At 43.8% G+C, this 6,543-nt stretch overlaps 1 pseudogene; it reads left to right on the top strand.

Moving 5' to 3' along the window:
* The first annotated feature begins 5,726 nt into the window (after window positions 1–5,726).
* Window positions 5,727–5,857, top strand: LOC122151409 (annotated as a pseudogene).
* Window positions 5,858–6,543: the final 686 nt, after the last annotated feature.

Raw genomic sequence — 6,543 nt, 5'->3', positions numbered from 1 at the left:
ACCAAATAGGGGGGACTGCAATTTCAATGTTTATGTTTCTCAGACTGGGTGCATCAGAAGTGGGTCGAGAACATCACTGCAGATTCCTCCCCTGCCTCTCCTCACGCCCCTATTGACAAGAATGGGATTGAACCCCATCGAAAAGTATGGTGAAGGGGCCAAATAGCATAATGAACCATGATCCTACTATGCAATAATTCAACCTTCTGAGCTTTAGTTTCCGCCTCTGTAAAATGGGGATAGTAAGGGTATCTACTGTACACATTTGTTGTGAAGATTAAAGATTGTGTTTATCTGAGTGTCATAGTGACTTAGCCAAAATAGATGGGTTTTGCTCATAAAATAAAAAACTCAGAGGTAGAGAGTACATGACAACATCACCACCCAGATGCATTCTTCTGTTCTCTGCACTGTCATCCATAGCAGTAGTTTCTTTTCCTCTTGGTCACAAGATGTCTGCCACATCCTGACCATTATCTCCATAATCCAGGCAGAGAAAGAGGGAGGGTAAAAGCAAGACACTTGTCAGCTTTCCTGGAAACACAATCAAACGGGCCTCTGGTCAGAAATGTGTCATATGGCTATCATTAGCCACAGGAAATCCTGGGATTTTCCTTTTTTTCTGGGCACATTGTCATTCTCAATAAAATCACAGACCTATTAAGGCAGAGGGGAGGATGAATATAGGTATGTAATTAGCACTATCTATCTCAGCAAGAAAAGCACTTTATGCAGTTCCTGACACACAGTAAATGCTTAATAAGGGTTAGCTGGGATGACAGCAATGTATGATTTTTATATAATCTTAGTCCCTCTTGGGACTGGAACCTGACCCTGAAATCACATTTATCCCATTTAGAGCCAGGCCCTGCTATCCTACTGAGTTCCTGCCAGCATCACCCAAGGATGGGTTCGATTTTCCAGTCTCAGCACTTCCCATAGTTTGAAGTGTCTCCATGAACCACTGTGCAGCCCCTCCTGGTCCCAGCACTTACTGCCATGTGCCACTCAGCTTTGTGGCTGTCTCCCTGCCTAATCCACCTAACCTGTATCCTGAACCATCCAGGCATTGGTCAGTCACACAGGCTCTCCTGGAGAGTCGCTAGCAAAACCTGGATGAGAAACAAGGACTCTCTCCAGTGCCATTTTTCCCAAACGTCCTCCAGGCCACCGTATGTCTGGAATCCCACAGAAGCCAGCATCTGCTCTTCTTATGATCCCTCTCCATTCTTTGTTCCAGCCACACCCCTCACACCACAAAAGCACAAAAGAGCTTTTGAGAGTGGGTAGAGTGTCTGGTGGGCTCTGTGCTCACCTCCAGACACTATGGGAACCACCCCTTGACTAAAGGAATCCTCACGCAAATGTTGTTATGTGCCCTTGAGTCAGACCTGACTCACAGTGACCCCTCCTTGGGTTTCCGAGGCAGTGTCACTAGGAAGTAGATTGCCCAGCCTTCCTTCTGAGGAGTGGCTGGTGGGTTTGAACCGCCAGCCTTCTGGTTAACAGTCAAGTGCCTTAGGCACTATGCTATCAGGGCTTCTCCTCATGTAAATAGCCATGTGCAGGTGTGAGAGCTTCTTTAAGATATACCTCTAGTAGTTAAACTGCATGGCCTTAAAGCATGACCATCTTTAATTTTACTACATATTCCAGATTGTTTGACAAATCATATTTCAAAATTATAGTTCCACCAGCTGTGGATGAGGTTTTCAGTTTCTCAGTATCCTCAAGACTTAACATTGTTAGATTTTTTAATGTTTTGCAAGTAAAAGCATAGCATCTCACTGATGTTGTTATCTTCATTTTCAGGATTATAAAGAGGATGAAAGTCTTTTCACATGTTTCAGAGGTGTTCATACCCTATAGAACTTCCAAGGCACAATTCAGTCAAATGTATAACTGTGAAGTTTTATTTTTTAATTTTTAATTTTTAATTTTTTTTTTTGCAGAGGAGAAAAATTCATTCATCTATGAGATTCAATGCTACCTGAATACAATAAAAAAATAGAATTAGGTCACTAAGAAGAGTCTGTGGACTGCACTGATATCTCCTGAGCTATGAATCATATATCAAGGTCCATGGAAGAAAGCTGGGTTGAGTGGGTAGAAAGACAAAGAAACCAGGTTCCCCATCAGGAACGATTAGCAAAGTAGGCCTCAGCTTCTCTATATTGGACTCCAGTCACAGTCCAAACAGGATTCCATGAGTCCTAAACTGGAGTTAGAACCAAAAGTGGTTTACAAGTCAGGTTCCAAATGAAAGAGTTGGAGTACTTGGCACTGGGCAGCCAGCTGCTAGAGCTTCTGCCTTAATCCAAGGAAGGAAGAATTTCTGAGCCATGGAGTGACAGTGTAAATGTTAAGGGAAAATAAAGAGAAAGGCTGTCAGTGAAGGATGATGACACTTCCTGGGGACACGTGACTTGTCCAGAGCAGACCCTGTGGGGTAGTACATAGAGAGCACGGAGGCATGGGAACATGGAAGGACCAAGATGTCAAGGACATGTTGGTGTGGATGACAGAGGCCTGTGGTGTGGCAGAAACTACCAATCGCCTAGTCGGTATCAATCTCCTTCTTTCTTTGAAAGTGAGCTTCTGTTTTATTTGGAGTGACCACATGCCTAGTGAAAATGTTACTTTTCCCAGCCTTCCTATACAGCTAAACTTAGTTAAGGTGTTGCTAGCTGAGGCTATTAGGTGGACTTTCTGAGAAATCTCTGTAAGGGGGCTGACTCACAAGTAATAGACTTTTGTCCTTTGCTTTTCCTCTTTCCTGTTGCTTGGAATGTGCCCCTTATGGCTGGAGCTCCAGTGATCATTGTATCAGTTTGAGGACAGTGGAATAGAAACCAGGAGAGCTTGGACCTCTGTTGTTGTTGTTGTTGTTGTTTGCCGTCGAGTCGGCCCCGACTCATAGCGACCCCTCCTTGGGTTTCTAAGGCAGTATCACTACGGAAGTAGGATTGCCCAAACTTCCTTCCGAGGAGTGGCTGGTGGGTTTGAACCGCCAGCCTTCTGGTGAGCAGTCAAGTGCCTTAGGCACTATGATACCAGAGCTCCTACCTCTAATGACCCTCAAAACCATCAATCCAGTAATGAATTGCTTGTGTACAGATTGCTTTTATATGAAAGAACACACTGCTAATTTATTTAAGGCCATGTAATAGGGCCACTTGGAGCTCTGGTAGCGTAGTGTCTAAGGCACTTGACTGCTAACCAGAAGGCTGGTTCAAACCCACCAGCCAGTCCTCAGAAGGAAGGTTAGGCAATCTACTTCCATAGTGATACCACCTCAGAAACCCAAGGAAGGGTCATTATGAGTCAATGGCAAATAACAACAACAATAGGGCCTCTGTTACTTGCAAAAACAGGGTAAGGTGTTTATTGGAGACTCACTGAAGTCTTGAGATACTAGAGCATCTATGAGGACAGATGATGTTAATAAGAATCACAGTAAGATGAGGGTCCCCTTAAATAGCTGAAAGATAGTTGGTAAAGACAGACATTCTATTTGAGCTCTGCTCCTTTAACTGTGATACCACATCAGGACTGGTCAGTAGAGCTCAAGGATTTCTAAATAGACACGGTTGGCTTTAGAAATAATCTATTTCAACCTTCTAATTTTACAGGTGAGGAAACTAAATAATGGAGAGAGGAAGTCATTTGCCCAAGGTCATAAAGCCAAGTATCAAAGTCAGGTTTCTGGATTCCTTCCAATCTTCCTGCTAATGCTGTATCCCTTGTGCCTTATACTCCCTACATCTAAAATAAAGATTGAAGTAGATTAGTTATCCGTGCCTTCAAATGCTAATATTTTATGATCCTAAAAATCTTGGATATCAAGCAAACCCTGCATGCATATTGGGCACTGCTTCCATAGACCCAGAAATCCCAATGACATAGAGATTCTGGCATTCCTTCATGTTCATTTAAATAGGATTTTTGCTGCATTAATTTGTGCTTGAGCAGTACCATTTTCACTCTAGGACATTTATTCTCAAGGAATTTCCATGTCCTGTTGTTGGTTTGGATTTAACGAGCTACCCCAAAAAGTGGCTCAAAGGGTTAGCTTATGCTGGAAATGAAAAGGGATTAAAGCACTTGCCATACAATATCTCTGGTCTATACACATGCCCTCCCTCCCTCCCTGGCCAGCATCAGGGCCCCCATTGTGCTCCTGACCTACTCCAACCCTGGCATTATTCACATCACTTTGGAATTGTCTTCATATGGCCAGCTTGGGAATAAAGCTCAATGGGACTATATAGGGAGGGAGTGGGAACTGCACTGGTCAAGGATATGTGGGGTTGAATGGTTACACAGAGCAGTCACCTGTGTGGTCTAAGAACTGAGAGCAAAGTGAAAAAAAGAAAATCCCAAATTTTATTTTCAAGGTTCTCATTACCAGCCCATCTAATCAGACAAGTCCTACTGTATCTGGGCCTCTAGAGGAGACCATTAACCCCGGAAGCCAGTTTCCACAGTGATGGGAGATCTGCTCTTAAACAAGCAATTTAGGAGAACAAAGAACAAGGTCAAAAGTCAAGGAATCAGGGGTTCTGGGATCCCTGTGATTAGCACTGACTTTCCCTGTTCTGCTGCAATATAGCTAGATGCAAGTGGGACAAAACTGGACTGGGGTTTTCAGTGGACCCAGAATGTAGCAAACAGGCTGAGAGACCCATGTGGGTTTCTGGGATCAGGCTTGGGGGTTGGAGATTCCAGGTGGAACAGCCTATTAGTATCTCCTTATGGGGATAGGAGGCAGAATCCTGGATAAAGTCACATCACAGATCCCAACTCAGATGACTGGATCATGCAGATATAACACTAGAAGACAAATTGGAGACTGTGTATTCCATACAAAAATATCCCAGTTACTTGTTTGCCACAATGCCAAACTGTCTCAATAAAACACAGCTGCTGGTAGCGTTTGGCATGCAGACCAACAATTTTTAACCTGCGATGAAATGTGTAGTTTAGGAGAAGAACTTGAAGACCACTTAGATCCCCAGACTTTGTACCTGAGGTTCTTAAACCAGATTTCGAAGAGGTCCCAAGAGCAAGAGTTGCCCAGCACCTATTCAGTCATTAATTTACTCAACGTTTATTGAAAGGCTGCTCTGTGTCAGGCCCTGTGCCAAACACTGGGACACAGAGGTGGAGAAAGCAGGGACAATGGGTTTGGATTCAGGGAGGGTGACTTCACTTCAAGCCCCTTTGGGCAGAAACTGAGGCTGCTGATTAGAATTGGCTCAGCCACGAGAAGAGCAGGTAAGAACATCTGTTGAATCAGCCTTAGGACATGAGAAAGCCGGAAGCAGGAGGCCTGACTAGAAATCCTGCTCTCCAGAGGGAGCCAGAGCAGAGCTGCGCAGCTGTGATTAGCCAAGTGAGGGAGGCGGGTCCAATTAAAGTGGCCACTGCAGGAATTTAATAGGCACGGAAACATTTACCGAGACAGCTCCCTATTGGAGAACATGGCCTCATTTCTGAGCTTTGAAACGTTTGATGTTGGGCATTGACTCTGTTCCAAGTTCCCAGCCAGCTCTGCAGAGGGCCCAAGTTGCAGGGAGCATCCTTTGAAGGAGTCAGGGCTGTCAATGGAGTTGTACTAATTAGGCAACAGGAGTGGCCTCAAATGCCTGCCCTCATTTGCAATTCAGTGTGTCTTTCATTTGCCAAATAGATAAATAAATAATCCTCTCTATACTATTAGAGCCATCGCTTCTTGGACTTTTGGCTAAGATCAAGTGCAGTATCTGTTCTTACCAGTTTAAAATTAGGTCCAGCTTGGTGAGAAGATCTATCATTTACTATGCACTTATAAGTAGCAGGGAATTGATAAATATTTTACACACACAATGTAAGTAGACACTATTTTTTGAACCCTGTTTTACAGAAAAGGAAATTGAGGCTCGGGGAGATTGTTTTCCACCCAGCATCACACAGCTGGTAAAGGACAAAGTCTGGATTTGAATCCATGAATTCATAACCTTAGCTCTCAACCAGAGGCAATTTTGCCCCTCAGGGACTTTTGACAATATCTGGGGACATTTTGGGCTGTCACAAGTAGGTAGCAGGGGAATTGTTACTGAACAAAACAGGCTTCCACAACACAGAATTATCTGGCTCAAAATGTTCATAGTGCTGACCCAAAGTTGAGAAACCCTGATTAGAGCCAGAAAGAGTAGGCTTTAAATCTCCTGATCTAACACCAGCTGTTTGACTTTGGGAAAGTCATTTAACTTCTCTGAGCCTCAGTTATCACCATCTTTAAAATTGGAAGAGTGAACAGTGTGGAGGATAACATGTGTGCAACTGGTCTCTCAGTTACACACACACACACACACATGTGCGCACATACACACAGTGAGGTACAATGCTGAACATTAAAGCCCTGGCAACCACTGTCTTGCACCAACAAATTATTCAGCATCAGAATCAAAACCATGCAATCTCAGTGTCTGAGGAGAGCTTAGAGATCAGTATTACACCCAATTTACAGATGAAGACACTAAGCCTCATAGTGGATGTCAT

Source organism: Orycteropus afer, unplaced genomic scaffold, assembly GCF_000298275.1.
Source record: "Orycteropus afer afer isolate SDZICR_OR568_19922 unplaced genomic scaffold, OryAfe1.0 scaffold00438, whole genome shotgun sequence".
In the NCBI taxonomy this organism is placed as follows: Eukaryota; Metazoa; Chordata; class Mammalia; order Tubulidentata; family Orycteropodidae; genus Orycteropus; species Orycteropus afer.
The sequence above is the reverse complement of the archived record's forward strand: the minus strand, read 5'-3'. Positions and strand labels throughout refer to the sequence as shown.